This window comes from Callithrix jacchus, chromosome 3 (genome assembly GCF_049354715.1).
Source record: "Callithrix jacchus isolate 240 chromosome 3, calJac240_pri, whole genome shotgun sequence".
NCBI classification, from domain to species: domain Eukaryota; kingdom Metazoa; phylum Chordata; class Mammalia; order Primates; family Cebidae; genus Callithrix; species Callithrix jacchus.
Window position 1 is genome coordinate 31868852 of NC_133504.1, and position 21141 is coordinate 31889992.

The 21141-nt window shown below is 36.2% G+C and overlaps 1 protein-coding gene across 12 annotated transcripts in view; it reads left to right on the forward strand.

Annotated features, from left to right (window-relative positions):
• MARCHF1 (membrane associated ring-CH-type finger 1) overlaps window positions 1-21141 on the forward strand; it is a 933735-nt gene that overhangs the window by 492915 nt on the left and 419679 nt on the right. The window lies entirely within an intron of this gene.

Sequence of the window (21141 nt, forward strand, 5' to 3'; positions counted from 1 at the left end):
TTACTTAAAAATTGTTGGGTACCAACTGCATGTTTCAGACATGGTGTTGGGCACTGCTGATCCAGGAATAATATCAGCACAATCTCAATCCAGGACGAGCTCGAAGATGATCATTTAATGCCGTATTTCTGAATCTTAATTGAGGCAGTGGAAAATTTTAGCATGTTCTCTGTGCTTAGAGGAAGGCCTAGATGTGAGAGACTTTAGATGGAGTGGCTTGGGAAGGCAGAGGCTGTGAAGACTGCTGTGGATAAAGGGTTATAGAAACAAGAAATCAAAAAAGAGAGAAGCAGAGGATAAGGAAGTGAAAAGCAGAGGAGACAAATTTATTTGACCTGGTTTCTAAGATTTTTGACCAACAGTCCTAGAAAAGAGAGTTTTGGCATTATCTTAAGCCAGGGTTCCTAAAGTGTGGGCCTTGACCTTACAGCGTGAAGTCGTTAGAAGTTGGTAGAAATGCACATTCTTGGGCCTTATTTTAGGCCTTCTGAATCAGAAAATCAGGAAGATGAAGCCCAGCCATGTAGTATTAACAAGCCCCCCAGGTGGAAAATCTGTCATAACCTAACCCACGCTGTTTGTAGTAATTACTCACATTGAATTTGTTAAGTAAATAATAATGAATCTTAGTTTTCAAAACATCATTGTTATCACTAAATAATTACTAAGTTATGTGTTTCTGTTAGTAGTGAAGATTTTTTTGAAGTTATTTTCTGCTCTCTCAATAGAGACAAAGAAGACATAAATTAACAGCTAACAATACAGGTAGTAAAATTTGCTAAATGTCAAATTATTATTTGTAATGATAAATGCGATAGATATGTAGAGAAACCCATGGAAAGCACAGGTGCAGGTGATTGTGAAAATGATTAGGAAACAGGTGATTACCTTGTTCAAGCTCTCTGGTCCCAGAAAACCCTTTGGCTTATATTGTCAAATAACAAATCACCCCAAACCAAAACAACAAACAATGTATTGATATTCCTCATAGTCCTGAGGGTTTACTGGGCTCATCTGAGAGATTCTTGCATAAGGTCTCTTCTACTGCTGCCGTAGGATTGTGGCTGGAGCTAGAGGTCTCCAAAAGTTTGACTAGGCTGGATGTCTATGACTATCGTTTCACTCACTCACTTTCTGTGCTCAGTATTTCAGCCTCCAGGGCCTCTCTATATGACGTGAGTTTTTCACAGGATAATAGTCTTAGGGTAGGTGCTTCATTGTGTAATGGAGGTTTCTTCAGAGAGAGAAAAAAGTCTTCTGAAAGACCTGGAATTAGCATAGTGTCAATTCTACCATATTTTATTGGTCAAATTAATCACAAATCAAGTCCTGATTTAAGGGAAGGGAATTGTGGGTGTGAATACTTGGGAGCATGGTTCATCATAGAGCCATCTTTGACAACTAGCTTCAGGTCCACTGACAATCTCTGGAAAATGTTACATTTGCCTAAATGGGTAATTGTACATTAGTTTAACCTTTCAACAATCCATATAACTTCCCTTTATAAACTGTAATTCACTAAGGAGAATCGCAAAATATATCTTAACTCAGTATCATCAGTTTTCAATTATTATGTCATTTTGTTATCAACTGATCACCAGTATAGTCTGTTGAAAAATAAAAACCAATAATTTTTTGGAGGTTATAAAGTAACTAGAAACCTCTGAGAAAAATACAGCCCTTATATTGATGAAGCATTTTTGTGTTAATTTGATCTCTACAGTCAAAGTACACTAATGCCTTAGGCTATGTCACAGTGTTAAAGGGCTGATATGTAATCAGTGCATTTGTGTATGTAAGCTTTTAAAAACCAGTTGTACCTTGTAAATGTATTTTCGTGAATTTTTGGAAGGTTTATTTTATTAAAATTATTATTCGTTAAGAGCATAATGATTTTATTCTGACCCAGATGTTTAGAAATATAAGGTTCTGTGGAGAAATACAATGCCCTCTAGGAAAACTTGTTGAGTGGAAATAAATGTGGATTTTTTTTAGACTGTATTGAATATACAGGCCCTATTGCTCAGACTTCTTATCTCATGGGATCAAGCCAGATGCCATGTCCTTACATAAAAGTCATTAAAGTTATGCCAAAGAAGCAAAATAAAATTCTAGGCTCTAAATCATTAAAAAAAACCCACTTGAAAATCACTTATTTTTTTTTAAGTTGTATGGGATTTTTAGAAGATTTGAATTTATACTAAATGCATTATAAGACTATTCTTAAATAGAATGCCAAAAACATGTTTTTGTAAATACATATTACGAGAGTATCTAAAGTTTTAAAATTAAGGAGAATAGAAAAGCTGCTATTTTATGCCTTAAACAGTTTCTTCCTTTATTATTCAGATTTGAATGCCTAAGCAGAATGTTCCTTTCCTTCACAGTTGTGGTACACAATATGGATACAATAAACTACCTGCTTTTCAAATGTAGGTCAGATGATGACCTAATATTTTTTAATAATCCTCTGTATCATTTAAATAAGAAAAATAAGAACTATGGACCTCTAAATTCCCATAGAAGTGATTTTGTTTCATCCTTCTTATCTAGCTACCTCCACCATAAAACTTTCTTAGGCCCCACCCCCAATTCCATACCCACACCCCTCTCCTGACTCATTTTATTGTTTGCCAGAACCTAGCACAGGGTCTAGGGTAATTAAGATGTTCAATGAATACTTGTTTCTGGTCCCAAATAATGTCTAAGAGCTCCTAGATTATGGACGAATTTATTAGTTTGTTCATTGCAGCTGCTTCCTATGGAAAATTTCCCAAGATTTAGGCTATTGGCTTTTGGGTTGTGGGGAAATATCAGAAAACATTTTTAGAAATGTAATTTAACAGAAATACCAGCAATTTAATTTAGTGTTAACTATTAAAATGTTCTATTTTTGCAAGTTAGAGTAAGTCATACTTTAAATATTTTAACAGACAACTTTTTTTAAATTTTAAAGTAAAAAGGAATGTTGAAATTTTTCACTTTCTCCCCAGAAAACTGACCCATGTACAGTAAATGAAACAAATGAAAAAAGATAGCATCACAATGAAACTCTTCTACGAAATAATAATATGCTCTTCTACTTACAACCTTTCTTCCTGGAATTCAAAGTATAGTCATGAAAATTAGTGTAGTTTTCCTTACAGCATCAGTGCCTTTAGCCTCACTGTGTTTCAGAGGAAAGTATTTTTAATCTTATTTTTAACTTTGGGGAAAAGGCGTCAAAGAGAAGTTACATGAAATTTTAGATCAGAGAATATCAAAGGCATTTACTAAGAAAGAATAATAAGCAAGTCTGTCAACCATGACAGTTGAGTGTCCCTTTGATCATATAATGCTGCTTCAGCTCATGGCAAACCGAGATAGGACAAGAGGCTCGTGGAGAAGGGTAGCACATGAAAAGGTTTAAATGAATGGCATAGTGACACCATCTCATATGACTCGTCCTTATTATTTTTTGCTTCCACTTAAGTCAACTAATTCTTTTTAAAATTTGACAGGACTTAGCCACTTTTACAGATTAACAGTAAAGGAAGTATATTTGACTTTTATTATATTCAATGAAAGCATTAGGACTCATTTTAAATATAAGGAAGACCAATGCCATATGTGTTAATTTTCTTTAGGACTATTAATGCTCAGCAGAGATCACAAACACCTTTATTACATGGCAGGTCAATATGGAATTGAATAATGGTTATTTGATAGCTATTCTATAGATGAGTATATAAGTTATTGCTGCTGTTATGGACTGAACTGTGCCCCTCCCAAAATTCATAGGCTGAGGCCATAACCCCTAATGTGACTATCTGGAGATAGACTCTTTAGAGAGAAAATTAAGGTTAAACGAAGACGGGGCCCTAATCCAACAGGATTGGGTCCCTCCATGGAAGAAAAAGAGAGAGACATCAGGGAACTCTCCACAGGCACACAGAGGAAAAGCCATGTAAGGACACAGTGACAGGGTGGCTGCCTACAACCAGAAAGCAAGGCCTCACCAGAAACCAGCCCTGACAGCACCTTGATCTTGGACTTTCAGTCCCTGGAACTGTGAGAAATAAATTTCTGTTGTTTAAGATACCCAGTCTGTGGCATTAAAAAAAAAAAAAAAAAAAAAAAAAAAAACTTTTATTTTAGGCTCAAGGGTACATGTGAAGGTTTGTTACATAGGTAAACACATATCACAGAGGTTTATTGTACAGATTATTTTATTTCCCAGGTATTAAGCCTAGTATCCAATAATTATTTTTTCTGCTCCCTTCCTTCCTCCCACCCTTCCTCCTCAAGAAAGCCCCAGTGTCTCTTGCTCCCTTCTTTGTGCCCATAAGTTCTCATCATTTAGCTCCCACTTACAAGTGAGAATATGCATTATTTTGTTCTCTGTTTCTGTGTTAGTTTGCTAAGGAGAGTAACCTCCAGTTCCACCCATGATCCCTCAAAAGGCACAATCTTATTTGTTTTTATGGTTGCATAGTATCCCATAATATAAATATATCACATTTTCTTTATCTAATCTGTCTTTGATGGGCATTTTAGTTGATTCCATGTGTTTGCTATTGTGAATATTGCTGCAATGAACAATTGTCTTTATGATAGAATAATTTATATTCCTCTGGTTATATACCTGGTAATGGGATTGCTGGGTCCAATGGTAGCTCCACTTTTGGCTCTTTGAGGAATCTCCACACTGCTTTCCATAATGGTCGAAATAATTTACATTCCCACCAACAGTGTATGAGTGTTCCCTTTCTTCTACAACCTTGCCAGCATCTGTCATTTTTGACTCTTTCGTACTAGACATCCTGACTGGTGTGAGATGGTATCTTGTGGTTTTGATGTGCATTTCTCTAATGATCAGTGATATGGAGCTTTTTTCCATATGCTTGTTGGCTACATGTATGTCATCTTTTGAAAAGCATCTTTTCATGTCCTTTGGTCACTTTTTAATGGGGTTGTTATTCTCTTGTAAATGTGTTCCTTGTACATGCTAGATATTAGACCTTTGTCAGACGCATAGTTTACAAACGTTTTCTCCCATTCTATAGGTTGTCTGTTTACTCTGTTGATAGTTTCTTTTGCTGCACAGAAACTAAATTTAATTAGATCCCATTAGTCAATTTTATTGCATTTGTTGCAATTACTTTTGGTGTTTTCATCATGAAATACTTGCCCATACCTTTGTCCAGGATGGTATTGCCTAGGTTGTCTTCCAAGGTTTTCATATCTTTAGATTCTACATTTAAGTCCATAGTCTTCCTTAAATTGATTTTGGTATATGGTATAAGGAAGGGGTCCAGTTTCAATCTTTTGCGCATAGCTAGCCAGTTATCCTAGCACCATATATTGAATATGGAGTCTTTCCTCCACTACTTGTTTTTTTCAGCTTTGTCAAAAATCAGATGGTTGTAGGCATGTGGTTTTATGTCTGGGTTCTCTATTGTGTTGTTCTCTATTATTTCTCACATTGGTCTATGTGTCTATTTTTCTACCAGTACTATGCTGTCTTGGTTACTGTAGCCTTGTAGCATAAAGTCGGGTATCATTATTCCTACAGCTTTATTTTTGTTTTTATTTCCTTTTTTTTTTCCTTAGGATTGCTTTGGCTATTTGGGCTGCTTTTTTGTTCTCTATGAATTTTAAAATTGCAGCCTGAGCAGACTAGCATAGCTGCTTAAGGAACCACTTTGAATTTTAGCAGCTTAAAACACCCATAATGGTATTTCTCACAATTCTGAGTCAGGTATTTGTATACAGTTCAGCAGAAACAGCTCTTCTCTGCTCCATGTGGTACTGTGTAGGGTAGATGAATTTGGGGAACAGATTCCCACATTTCTGGGTTCCCTAGCTGGCATTTGGCTGGGAAGCCTCAGTTTTTCTTAAAGTTGCCTTCATTTTTCTAAATGTCTCTTATTTTCAGTAAGAGCGGATGGTCTAGACAGCTTTCCATGGCAGATGATTTTCCTCTTTTTAAAAGTAGAAACTATAAATCCTCTTAAGCCTGGACTCAGAAGTCTCAGAAGGTTATTTTTCTTATTTTCTATTGGTCAAAATAAATTGATCCCAAATTATCCCAACTGTGAGATTTGTGCATCATAAAATGAAATTAAAATTATCATAAATGATCTCTCTTCTTTTACAATAATTTTAGCTGTATTTTTAGATGACAGTACATCTTAAAACACCAGCCAAGGTAACTAAGCAATATAAATAACATCAAGTAAGAAAATAGAATGTGTAAAATGTTCTTCAAACTGATTAAATCTTTGTCCTAACAAAGGCTATATTGTATATATTATATGTTGTGTAACCCCAGGTTTTCCCTCAATATGTAAAATAGTCAACGTCTTACATGTATAAGGAACCAATGTATGACAATGTTCTTTGTTAGAAGAAACAAAGAAAAGGGATGTATTCATTTATTCATTTATAAAACTAATCATTATTAAATGCCTACTACATTTTATGTGTTAAGCTTCTGGACACTGAATATCCAGTGAGAAATGAATAGTCCATAACTTTGTAGCAACAGTCATCATATCTAATTTTCGAGTGGAAAGGATGGATAATAAATATGTATTAAGTCAGATGACAAATGCAATGACCAAACACACACACACACACACACACACACACACACACTTGATTGAAGGTCATTTAGGAAAGCAAAAGTTTGTTATTTCAAACAGGTCAAATTATAGCTATCAGAGAAGGTAAAATTCGAACATCTGAAGGTAAAGATCTTCCTGTGCAAAGTCAGACAGGAATGTTATAAATGTTCTAGCAAGAATGACTGAAGCACCGTGAGGGGAAAGAAGGTCATTGAGAAGTGTCCAGGAGCCAGATATGAAGAATCTTTCGAACTTTATTGCAAAGCTCTCTTTTTTATTCTAAGTGTGATTGGAAACATGCATTTTTTTAAAAGACTTGCTGAACGCAGCATGGAAAATAAAGTTTAGAGAAACGTGAATTGAACACGGAGTTCATTAGAAGGCTCTTGCAAGAGCCTGTGAAGAGACAAGTGCAGATCAGTACCTGGATGGTAGCTGTGGATGTACAGAGAGCTGGTTAGATTCAGGATGTATAATGTAAGTAGAGTGGATCCACTTACAGGGTGGAGGTCGGGTGTAAAACATATAAATAATCAACAATGACTTACATATTTTTGTCGTGAGAAATTCCATGACTGACGGAGATATTTCCTTTACAGGAAACAATGGAAAAGAGTTAAGTTTCAGAATAAAGAAAACCAAGAATTTAGTTTACATGTATATGTCTACCACATATTAAAGTAGATGCTCACTCAATTTTCTATCTCACTTCCCTTCTTCATTACTTTTTTGGGAGCTAAAACACATTTTTTTAAAAAAACTTAAAAAAAACTAAGCTCTTGAAAGGGAAACAGAGAATTCTTGATAAGAATTTTTTTATATCCAAAGCAAATTTAAAATCAGTGTATAATATGGTTTTTTTGAGCAACACATGGCCATTTACTGTGTTTTATACTAGTTTGGTTCTGCTATATGGACTTAACCATAAGAAACCTTAGAACTATTGTTAAGGTTAATGTTTCATTATTGTTGCTACACATATACACAGAATTTTGAAAATTTGTCACATTACATTGATGGTAGAATTTAATACATGATTTAGAATGTAGTATTACAGTTTAAGCAGCTATAATGTTTTTCAAAGAAAAAATTATTGTCAGCTGTAACTAGAAAATTTCTGTTGGTAAATTCAAATAAAATGAATTAAAACACACAGATTCTATTGTTTACCTTTATATAATTATGTAGCAGTTAAAACTAGTAATGTAATACAAGTCACATAAAGTTTCTATGTTTGGAGGAAAAATAAAAATCATTTTCTGAAGATTCTAATAATATAGATATGAAGTGAATACATCTTCTGGGTTAAGTGACAATGGATTAGCCGTAGGGGCTCTTGCTGACTGAACACTCAGCTTCTTTTGACTAAATGTATAGCTATCACAATAAGTTTCGTTTTGTAGTCTTTTGATGAAGACACGAATTTATAGGTGTTACTCTTTGAAATTGATGCACATACTATTTAAATGCTAGTGGAGATATTTAGTATTGAGCATCATGTTACCACTCTGTATTTGTTATTTTTTCATTTTCCCCCAAACCACTCCTCCCATCCCTTTCAATTTGTGACAATTTTTGAGCAGCTTTTTAACATCTATGTTCAAAATACATGCTTATAGTTTCTAATAGATATCATATGAAAATAAAACTCATTTATTTGTCAGTTCACTGGACATTGATCAAGTATCTGTCACAATACACTGCACTTGGCACTGGAATACAGACATGACTGGAATATGCTTATTCTAGAGAGGGTCACAATCTATCGTAAGCAAAGAATTTTAGTCAAGACGTAAGAGCTATAACAGAGTAGTTATAGGCAGTAGGAGCCATTGAATTATTTTCCCCCTTCAAAGCAGATCCTCCCCTCTATTATGTAAGAGAGCTTGCTGTAAGATCACTAAATCATTCTGGAGAATTACTCCGGACTGTTAGACTTTTATCCAGAACACCATGTTTCCTTTTTTTTTCTTAGTGTTCGATAAGATTAAGAAAGCCATTATAATAAAGATATCATTCATAAACATTTTTAGAAGTTATCTCTCCTCAAAAGTAAATTTTAGTATAAAACATGAAAACATACATTCCACTTTCATTGTCCAAATTCCTGTATTTCATACAAATAAAAAATATGGGCATGGATGGAATCATACACTGTAGAGGAACACAAAGAATGTTGCTAAAATCTGGAATTGGTTTTCTGAAGGCAGACAAATGTGTTACTTTTCTAAGAAGATTACCATTTAAAAATTGCAAACAGTCTATAGTTTGTTGAAATTTCCAAGCCAGCATCAAATGAAGCAATTTTATTCTGAATTTATACAAGATACAAGGGGCAAAATTATAACTCTTACAGCCTGGCTACACGGTTTTTTGTCTCTGTGAGAAGGCAGTCCTATTTAGACATTGCCGCTGAATGTGAGATCAGCATCACCAGGGAGCTATTTGCATTTGTAACAAGATCCCCAGGTGATTTATATACACATTCGAATTTTAGAAGCACTAATTTAAGACCTTGTTTATTAGATTTTTAAAATTTTATGAAGAAGTATGAGATGGCTATAAATAAAATCATGGTTATAATTTGTTTTTAAATAAAGAAATCATGCCAAGACAACATGAACATGCTAAAATTCTAGAAAGAAAAGAACATTGCATCCAATTCTGAATCTTTTAAAGAGTATGCAAGGGAAAAATGGGAAAATTGTTTTTACATATCTCTAAATGTCACCTCATTATATTTTACTTCTTCTGATTATGTATTTTTAATGAGTAAATGAAATTTGCTATATCAATCATCCAAGAAAATTTTAGACATGGAGTTTAAATGCCAAGTATTTTATGTGACCTCTACATATTTGGATTTATGCTAAACAGAAACATGACTTTTTGTGTTTTCCAAGTCTGAATTTTTTGGGAATTTAATGATGATCTCTTAATATTCCATGTGATTTCCATAAGAACTATAATTTCGTATCTTAAGTGAAATTTTAATAAGTGAAAGAATTGTTTTACCTTTCATAGGACTTCTGTCTTTTACCTAATTATTTCCTTATGTATTAAAAAAGTTTATCCAGAGCTTACTGTGTACAAACTATTGTTAGCTGCAGCCATTGTAGTCATCAAGAAATGAGCACCAAAGTCTGGTACAGTAGCCTGCTCATGAATAATTCTGATGCAGTTTTCTATTGGGATTAATGGAAGACAAGGGTTAGCAGACTTTCCTGTAAAAGGCCAGATAACAAATAGGTTTTGTGTTTCATTCACTCTCTTATCTACTAAACTCTGCATTGTAGGGAAAAGTAGCCATAGGCAGTACATACACATGTGAGCATGTATGTGTTCCAGTAAAACTTCATGAACACTGAAATTTCAATTTCACATGATTTTATTCTTCTTTTGACTTTTTTTTTAACCCCCTAAAAGTGTAAAAACCATTCTTAACTCATGGGCTATCAGTTAACATATGTAACAGGATGGATTTGGACTCCAGGCTATAGTTTGCTGATATCTGCTATAAGACATTGAGTATATGAACGTATATTAACAGTGGATTACTACTGACTATGGATTTAATAGAAACTTGATTAATTTCTGGTATCTATAATATTGACACTATATATGTAGATTTGAGAAGTAAAACAGAGGCCAAAAGAGAAAGAAGCAGAGAGAACTAAAAATCACTGTGAATCTACCTTGTACTAAAATTTCATCTTGTTTAAACTTCACGACAGCCACATGAATAGCTTTATGACAACCGTTTTACACATGAGAAAAATCAAGGCTTAAATAACTTTTCAAAGTCATACAGCAAGTAAGTGGCAAAAATAATCTAAGTCTGACCCCAAGTCCTGACATATTTTGCATTGTTATCACAGTAGCCACAGTGACTTATCCAATGGGATGCATGCTACAGACTTCAAAATGTTTATTTTTATAGGAAGATGACGGAGAGCATCACAAAGAATGCAATATTTGTTTGGAACTTTGAGGTGGAATTCTGACAGGTAGCTAACTGGAAGTTGGAGGAAGGCATCCACATATAGGGGTGTAAAGCTAAACAGAACACAGAGGTCGAAAAATAGGCAGATGAATGACCACTTCTGGATTTCCAGTGGACATGACGTTGTCTTCCATTTCATTTCCCTTGGCTATATCTTTCTTTTCTTCTGCAATTTTTAGCCTTTCTAGTCGGATAAAAATAGATTGGCTCACATTCTTTGTTTTACTTGTCTGCTTTTGTTCTTGGCCCAAATATTTAAAAGATAACCTAAGAGTTTCTCACTTGGCATTTCTGAGTTCCTCCCAAAATACTTTCAGAAGCCTCTTTTTCCTTGTTGATTGTCATATAAGCCTTTTGACTAATTGTGCTTGGCAATGTGCAGTAATAAAAGACAAGGGAGATAGCTGGTAGGGGTTTTATCTTTCATATACCATTGACTTTTGTACTTTTTCTAAGCAGATTACAGCCACATAGCTATTTAAATGATATGCAAATTATATGTGGCCACAGTATTTGAGGTGGATCATAATTACTACATAGGTAGAGTGGTGACTGTCTCATTAATACAAATATGCACCTCATGCAGACTCTGTGTTGTATGCTATGTGTGCTGAGAAACACAATCCATAATTTTCTCTTAATGACCCAGTCTCATATTTTATAACATGCTTAACATTTAAGCACTTTAATTGTTCTCTTTGTTCTGTTTTTAGGAATCCCTCATAGCCAAAAGAGATGTGGTAGGACAACAAAATTATTAGTATAGAAGATTTGCACTAGAGTGTAGAGTAAATTTTATAAAAATAATATAATAGAAGTTAGACCCTGACAGAGATTTCATGTGTCTTTGGTTTAGCATTTTCTACATTATGTATCTTTATATATGATAAAGAAAGAATAAAAGAATGTGTAAAAGAATCTCTCATAGATGAATCTACTCTATTAAACAGTGTTCAACTTTGATTTTGGAGATGGAAAATATGTCTTTAGTTTGAAAAGTCAAACTCAAATATATGTTTCTCAGGGCCTAATGCTTATTTGCGAAAAAAGAAGCCATTTTCATGGAGTCTTCAAGAAGTAAGAGATCAATAGAATCTTTTTTGCTACTAATAGCTACATCTCAAGATTTAAGAAATGTTCTCTTCTTTATAATGTTAAGTTATATCCCAAAATGAGAAACAAGAAAGCACAAGTGCTTTTATAATTTTATAAAAGTGTTGACCTCTATAATTCACAGTGTGTAGCATATTTGAAATGGTAATCCAGGGACTATCTGCTCCTGATAATATCATTCTAAGGTACCTTTAGGTATAGCCTATTGAGATAACACATATTTGAGAAGCTATAACCAGAAGTGCAACTCTTACTTCCTAAAGTATACTTTCAGCTGATCTAAGCTATCCCTAGATCTTTAACGTCAACTGACTTATCCATAAGACCTTTCTAGGAAGGCCTCTGAAAACCAGCTGTGAACTACAGTACAGCGCTTGCTTCTGACAATTACTCTGGTCTCCTTTCTGCTTTACCTTTCTGATATTTCTCTTTCTCTTCCTTGTTTCCTAGATCGTGGTCCTTGCTTCCTTGGAGCCTTCATTTTTTTTTTTTTTTTTTTTTTTTTTTTTGAGATGGAGTTTTGCTCTTGTTACCCAGGCTGGAGTGCAATGGCACAATTTCGGCTCACTGCAACCTCCACCTCCTGGGTTCAGGCAATTCTCCCAATTCAGCCTCCTGAGTAGCTGGGATTACAGGCATGTGCCACCATGCCCAGATAATATTTTTGTATTTTTAGTAGAGACGGGGTTTCACCATGTTGACTAGGATGGTCTCGATCTCTTGACCTCGTGATCCACCCACTTCGGCCTCCCAAAGTGCTGTGATTACAGGCATGAGCCACCACACCTGGCTAAGGAGCTTTTATTTCAGGGTAGCTTCAGTCACTCAGACCTTTTCTCTCTTTCTCTCTTAATTGCCCAGACTTATTTTTCTTTTGGTTTTAGTGTTGATTTGGCTTTGCCTGTGTATCCTCTACCAGGAAGTAATCCTCCTCTTCACTTAAATAGGCATATTCTTTTTTCAAACTCTACTATCCCTAACTTTACTTCAGGCTTACACCTGTATTTGTAGTTACATGCATCTAGATAGCAAATCTTCATAGATAAGAGTTAAGGGCAAGGGTTAAAGGTGAAAGAAAGAGGCAGGAATTTTGACCAATAGACCTAAAGATAAAGTTACATATATGTTTGTGGATAAATTCAAATACATCTGGCTATTTCCAGATGCAATAAACCTTTTTCCATCCAATTTTTTTTTTGCTTCTGTTAATATCAGCTTTTCTCATTTCATCTAATGTTGATTTTGTTGAAGTTTAACTTATTTTTCAGCCTAATATCAAAGTAAGTGAAGTGATATTTTTGTGTGCTCTCATTTTTTTGGCAAATACTCTGTTCGTTCTACATGACTTGACTCTCTCTGATACTATGACATTTCATGCTGTTGCAGTAACTGCAGTGGTCTCTAAATTATTAAGTTGCTTTACTCATTATGACTCTGAGCAATGCTGGTGGAGCTCATGTCACCATGAGATTTCTTCTAAGATCAAGGAAAAATGGATTTCTTTAGATCAATTACTTGAATATGTACTTTTCCTAAACTTACATACTCGAATAATACAAATGATCCCGTAAATTATTATGTTTGATTTCCCTAGGTTAACATTTATAATATTTAAGCATCACAAGGTGGACTCAGAACTTTACAGTATCACAGGTAGCAGCCCATCTGGAACAGCCACTGCCATAATGCTGGCTGCAGTTGGGGAGGTGTGGTTGGGGCTGCGTGCTCCACGAACTCAGCGGGAGCTGGGAACAGGAAGCAGTCCTACCCTCTTCCAGGTTGGAGAAGCAGGAGCCCCGCCCTCCTGGGCACAGCTGCAGCTACCAGGCCAAGGCTGCGGACCCAGACATCTCTACATTCTCTGGGGCCAGGAAGCCCCCTCTCCCTGCAGGCTCAGAAGTGCCTGCTCCTGCAGCCTGGACTCTCCCCACTCTGGGTGCCCACTCTAATTTCAGAACAAAGTTATGGTGCAGCCCAGATGCTGTCATGACTTGGCCAGGTGTGCACACACTCAAGGCAGTGCTGACATACCAGTCCCCTGCCACCTTGACCCCCTCTGAAAGTTGGGAGCTGACAAGCGTGGGAGGGAGTCCAAGGGTGGGGCTAAGGGTGGCTCAGAGCAAGCCTGCAGGCACGTCTCAACACAGCCTGGATGCTGTGGGCACTGTGGATGGATTACAGTAGGAGGCAGCTAGGCTCCCAGGCAAAAAGGGGTGGGTACCCAGAGAAACCCTACCTTCACACCGGGCATGGCCTGAGGCCTGGACGCCAGGGCACCAGGGTGAGAACTTACAGTGCTTTTCCTGGGCCCACCCATGGCCACCCATGGACCAATCAGCACACACTTCCTCTCTCTAAAGTTCATAAAAACCCTGGACTCAGCCAGACTCTGGCAGTGTGACAACTTGCCTGTAGAAAGGGCTAAGCCACTGTGGGTCTCCTCGCTGCTGAGAGCTGAGCACTCATCAGGACAACTTGCCTAGAGAAAGGAACTCCCACTTTGGGTCTCCTTTAAGCTATTTTTTTGCTCAATAAAGCTGCTCTTCATCTTGCTTACCCTTCACTTAGCCATGTAACTCATTCTTCTTGGACATGGGACAAGAACTTGGGACCCACTGAATGGTGGGGATGAAAGTGCTATAACACAAACAGGGCTGACACACGCCCGTTGCTCGCCACATTGTGGATGATGAGATGGGGAGAAGAGAGGATAGAAGAGCTGAAGCCTTTTTGGGAGCCCAGACCTAGGAGCTTCACAATCCAGGGCTGTGATAGCCTCTTTGGGGTTTTCTGGTTCCTATCATCTCCAAGTTCTAGGTGCTACTGTGACCCCAGTACAAGCCATGGAAGCCACTTGCAGTACTCCTAATCCAGCTGTAGCCTCACAGGGAGCTTCACCTGTGTAAGCACCTGGAGCTGCCTGCCCCACTGCAGCTGACATGCTTGGCTATGTGCAGTGGCCAGGTCCTATGTTCACTCACTTACATACCCCTTATCACTCTGCACCCAGCTTGCCCTTAGCAGGCATGAGATCCAGGCTGGTAGAGAGAGCTACACAGGCAAAAGCGCATTGGCCACAGAGGTTTCCCACCAGAAAAGTGACATCCCAAGGATTCTGTGACAGTACCATGGGTTAGATGGCTCCTGGATTAAAATCTTGCTCTTCATTCACAGTACCCTAGACTTGGTGTTTCTAATTTGTATCTTTCTCACCCTTCAACTTGCTATACTAATCATTGTATTTTTAAAGCTTTTATTCACTTTATTACTAAAGCTAATATGATATTTCCAAGTTGTTGCTGATTGTTCCATTAAATATAGACTTTCCTTCCTGTTTATTCTTATTTTCCATGGTTCCTCCATTCTACATAGTAATTGAAGTGTTCTACTTAGGTTTTCTTCTTGTCTTTACTCTTGTTATTTGTTTCACTTAGAATGGCTTCTCCCTTCTTCTGTACTTAACTGTATCCTGCATGTAAGCCCAACTCATGTCCTGTCTACATATAGGCTTTTCTAAGAAACAACCTGTCCTTGATCAGTCTCTAATTTTCTTTGTACAGATCATATTGACTGAAATACCTGATGACTAATCATATACTACTTTTTTTCACTCCCTTGTGCTATTTCACCAACTGATTGTAAACTTTACACATGTAAATAATTAAAGTTTAAAGTCTTAAAATTGTAGACATGTAGTAAATTCTTAGAAGACTACTCTTCCTAACTTCTTAGGAAGTTAGCCTGGTAATCTGCTCTTTCCTAATGAGAATAAATGTGCTCTTTATACTACATTAGGACGTATAAAATTAGTTTAACCTCTAAGAATTTGCTTCTTAATATAAAAAAAAATCTAGTTAATGATATTATCCGATTTGACAGTAATATTGTTAATGAACCATTAAAACATAAAGTGCATGTGATGATGCCATTTTAGGACATTGGTTATTTCGTTTAAAATGCCATTGCATGTTTTATGCCCTTATTGTCATCAGCTAAATCTTTGTTCTGTACCTAGATTTGTGATGGGCTATAGTAGAAGACACCACATGGCAAAGAAACAAAGTAGATTGGTGAGAAGAGGGAATAGTGGTGACTGATGATTAAAAGCAGAAAAATCTACTTTGGGGAATATTATTGCATACCTTTAGAATTTTGTCATTTTTATTGGCTAATAAAAATGTAAATGTTACATCATATATTTATTTTTCTCCTAAGAAACCAAAATAACTTCAAAGCAGTTTTAGTTCTCAGACATAAAACAGAAAACTAAGGTAAATTGTTATAAACTAAAGGTAGCTCAGATCATACACAAGAGGAAGCTAAGTTACCTCAAAGGCAGATGGCTTTCAGAGAATATAAGCTACTTGACTAGTGTCCTACTTCTACCACACAGTTAGTAACAACACACCACACATTTACCATTATATAGTTCTGAAGGTTAGAAATCTAAAATTGGTCAACAGAGGTGTATTATTTCAAAAGGCTTTTGGATAGGAATCATTTATTTACCTCTTCTATCTTCTAGAGGCTGTGTTCATTTCTTGGCTTGTGGCCACAGATTACTCTCATCTCTGTGTCCAATGTTACTTGATCTTCTCTGACTCTGACACTTCTGCCTCCCTCTTATGTAGACCCTGTGATTACATTGGACCCACCTGCATAATACAAAATAGTCTCCCCATCTCAAGATCTTTAACTTAATTATAATTTCAAAATCCTTTTGGCTACATAAGAGAATAATATTCACATTTGTAGGAATTAGGACATGGCCATCAGTGGGGAAAGTTATTCTGGCTACCACAGCTATTAAGATTATTAGGACCACAGCTTATCATCTTCCTACTCTAAGTTTCTGGAATATAATAAACAAGCTGGAGGCATCACACTACCTGACATCAAACTATATTACAAGGCTACAGTAATCAAAACAACATGGTGCTGGTACCAAAACAGAGATATAGACCAATGGAATACAACAGAGGCCTCAGAAGGAATGCCACACAACTACAACCATCTGATTTTTGACAAACCTGACAAAAACAAGCAATGAGGAAAGGATTCCCCATTTAATAAATAGTGTTGGGAAAACTGGCTAGCCATATGCAGAAAGTTGAAACTGGATCCCTTCCTTACACCTTATACAAAAATTAACTCTAGAGGGATTAAAGATTTAAACATGAGGCCTAACACCATAAAAACTATAGAAGAAAACCTAGGCAACACCATTCAGGACATAGGCACAGGCAAGGACTTCATGACTAAAACACCAAAAGCAATGGCAACAAAAGCCAAAATCAATAAACGGGATCCTTAAACTTAAGAGCTTCTGCACAACAACAACAAAAAACTGTCAATAGAATGAAGCAGCAACCAACAAAATGGAAAAATATTTTTGCAATCTACCAATCTGACAAAGGGCTACTATCCAGAATCTACGGAGAACTTAAATTTACAAGAAAAAAAAAATCAAAAACTGGGCAAAGGATATGAACAGACACTTTTCAAAGGAAGACATTTATGCAGCCAACAAACATATGAAAAAAAGCTCATCATCACTGGTCATTAGAGAAATACAAATCAAAACCACATTAAGATATCACCTCATACTAGTTAGAATGGCAATCATTAAAAAATCAGGAGACAACAGTTGCTGGAGAGGATGTGGAGAAATAGGAACACTTTTACACTGTTGGTGGGAGTGTACATTAATACAACCATTGTGGAAGACAATGTCACGATTCCTCAAGGATCTAGAAATACCATTTGATCCTGCAATTCGATTACTGGGTATATATCCAAGGTATTATAAATCATTCTACTATAAAGACACATGCACATGTATGTTTATTGCAGCACTGTTCACAATAGCAATGACTTGGAACCAACCCAGATGCTCATTAATGATAGACTGAATAAAGAAAATGTGGTACATATACACCATGGAATACTGTGCAGCCATAAAAAAGGATGAGTTCATGTCTTTTGCAGGGATATGGATGAAACTGGAAACCATCATTCTCAGCAAACTGACACAAGAACAGAAAACCAAACACCACACATTGTCACTCATGGGTGTTCAACAATGACAACACATGGACACAGGGAGGGGAACATCATACACCAGGGCCTGGGGAGTGGAGGACCAGGGGACAAATAGCAGGTGGTGGGGGGATTGGGGAGGGGTAGCACTAGGAGAAATACCTAATATAGATGATGGGACAATGGATGCAGCAAACCACCACCATGGCTCATGTGCACCTATGTAACAAACCTGCACTATCTGCACATGTTCTCCAGAACTTATAGTCTAAACAAAGATAAAGGAAAGAAAAAAAAACCCACAAAAAATTAAAAATCTGGCATTTTTAGACAATATAGTTTGTAAGTACATTATCATATAAAGTGAAAAGCCTTCTTATAAGTGAATTCAAATTGAAAATTGCCACAAAGCACAATTTTCTAATATATTGCTTCTCATTTACACCATTTCTTTGTATACTTGCTGAGCCAAAAATATTCAAATAATTATTCATTACTTGCTGAATATGCTAGGGCCATTCATATTCCACAAGCTTGCATAAAAGGTAAATGCTGCCTACTTTAAAAAATATGTGTAAACAGGAATCCTTTATTTAAATAAAGATCAGGAATGTTTTTATAGAATTTAATGGGGTATTCTAATGGTATAGAGATAACATCTCTATAAATAGTTGCAGTATATTTCAGGTGCATTTTTATAAATAATGTAAGTCCATCCATGGAAAATCGATAATGGGAAATTGAGTCACTTTTTTAATTGCTGAGGGAGGCTGTTGAGATGCCACTGTGCCTTTAAAAGCATGGCCACAGTTGTGTAATGTTAGCAAGATTACTGAAAAATAACTCACTGTTCACTTGTACTCAGCAAATTTGAAGCCTTTGGGGGAACATCAGATGAATTTATCATGGTCTTGTCTACCAGTCTTTTTGGGGGAGTTTAGGGAAATATGTAAACTAATTTCACTGGAAATTGGGAGATGAACATAATTGCCTTGGACTAGGAGAGTCAGGGAACTTCCCTGAGGGAGGTTATTCTTACATTGATCCATACAGGTACATTGGATAGGTGCAGAAATACAAGAGTTCAAGGTATAAAGTGACTTTTAAAAAAGATTAGGGTGAACAGAGAAAATCAGGACTATAGAGATGGTATAATGGAATCTATTTTGGATAGATATTATGGGGTCAGGTTAAATGGCTTTTTATTTAAGGACAAGTAGAGAAGTTTGGGCTTCATAATACAAAGCATATTTAAAAGTCAGTCAATCAAACAAACAAAACCCTAGAATGTAAAGCTCGGTCACTACCACAGGCACACAGAAGAAAATATGTTTGCGATGTTGAAAGGAAATGTTGAGATTTTTGTCTTAATCTCACTGATATACCAAGCGCCCAGAGTGGTGCCAGACATGTATTTATTGAATGAATTATTTTATTTTTTACATATTTTTGTGACAACTTTAATGTTTTAGTATAAATGATATCAATTTGGTGCTATATGGAATTGTTTTTTTTAATGTACTAATAATACAGATTGAGAAGCTGGGTTTGATATTTTCCATAACAGAGACCCAAAAAGTAGGGAGGCTGTGAGACTACAGTCTCTCCACTCAGCATCAGAAGACTCTATTCAGGATTCTCTCTAAAGCTGAGCCATCCTTAGACACTCCAAGGCAGACAGAACCCTTATGAAAGCTTATGTCTTTAACTGGCTAAAAAGCAGAGTATTTTAACAGTCTTCTGTGCTAAACCTCTGTGTGTATCCATTTTGTATTTGTAATGTTGTATCCATTGAAATATCAAGATTACTTGAGAAACGAATTAGGTGTTCATGGAGGAAATGCAATTTTCAATTAAATTCATATGTGGAATATTGAGTTGCTAATAATAAACTAGTTTATGGAGATAATGAATTATGCAGCTCCTGTGAAGATCTGTACTTGCAGCATTGCTGGCACTGAGTTCAATAATTCAGAAAGACCTACGCTGCTTTTCTTTTTAACTTAACTGTTGATACGCTAATTTAGAAATATTGTTAGTGGTAATTTTTGAACTATTTGAAAATTACTCTACTTGCACCTACTTATAATCAACCCCAAACAGATTGATAATTATGAGGATATGTACTTATTATAAAATGTCTCATTTTATAGGACAGCAGAAATGTTTGATTACCTTATTTTCTCTGTATAGTGTTGACCCATCTAGTCTCCAATTAGAGAGCTAAAATAATTTGTAAGATTTTAGGGAAAAGAGACCTGGAAAAAAAAATGCCCCCATCTGGCCTATAACTAGGATTTCAGAGAAAATTAGCAGAAAATCAGATATTCTGTAAAGAAATAGATAACATGTGTGACCCTATTTTCTTGAAATCTTTGGGAGTAGAGGCTAGCATAGGAATTATTAGAGCATCTCATATGCTTGAGACATAGCTTTTGTGGGTATTGCTCATGTGTGTAAGACAATATCAATTTGTATTTTACCTGTACCCTTAGGGCTGTACCATCAAATCGTTGACTTATGGAGACTGAAGGATGAATCAGCAACCTGTGCTTGAAGTTCTTAGGTCCTAGGAATATGAATAGTCAGTGGATACAAGTGACTTTCCTCTAGTATCTATATCTAATCACTTTAAATTGATATTACTCTTGCAAAACTCAAATTAACCAAATTGTCATGGATATCCGTGGACATGAGGCTGAATGGAAGAGTAGAAAACTGGATTTCTGGTTAAAAGATTAATTTCCTAGTTAAATTCCTGCCTGTAATTAACATGTTTTTTAATTACAGGCAGGCATTTAATTAGAAAATGATTTTTAGAATTTTACATTTCTGCTATTACCTTAGTTCCCAAGAATTGCAAGTTGAGTTTTTGGAGTCGATGTTAAGATGAATTGAGGCTTTAGGATATTTCTTAGAGATTATTACTTGGGAAAGAAACTGGGAGGAAATGGGATGAAGTGGAGGAAAAGTTGAAATGCAGTACAGATCCAGTACAGCCTTGGCCAACCAGGATGAAAGTTCAAGGAAAAATGTGGCACATCAGAGTTACCCAAAAACTGGCTAAAGCGGCTGAGCCTTTACCCTGTTACCCTGCTCACTCAGTCACTGGTTGTGGACTTCCCCATCAAAAGTGTAACATCAGGTGAAGCAGCTTTCTGCAGCTGAATCGAATCTAGAGGAGGCAACAGCTAGAGGCTATCTACTGACCACACTCAGTGCAGCTAGACAACCCTCTCCTTAAAAGGTATCATATGTCTGTGTTTACCATTCTGAGTCAGTAAGTGGTACATTGTAGTTTAGGGTTGGGGAAATCATTTTGTATTACTGGTAAGGTATGAATAATAAGACGATACATAACATTTAACATTCGGTGAA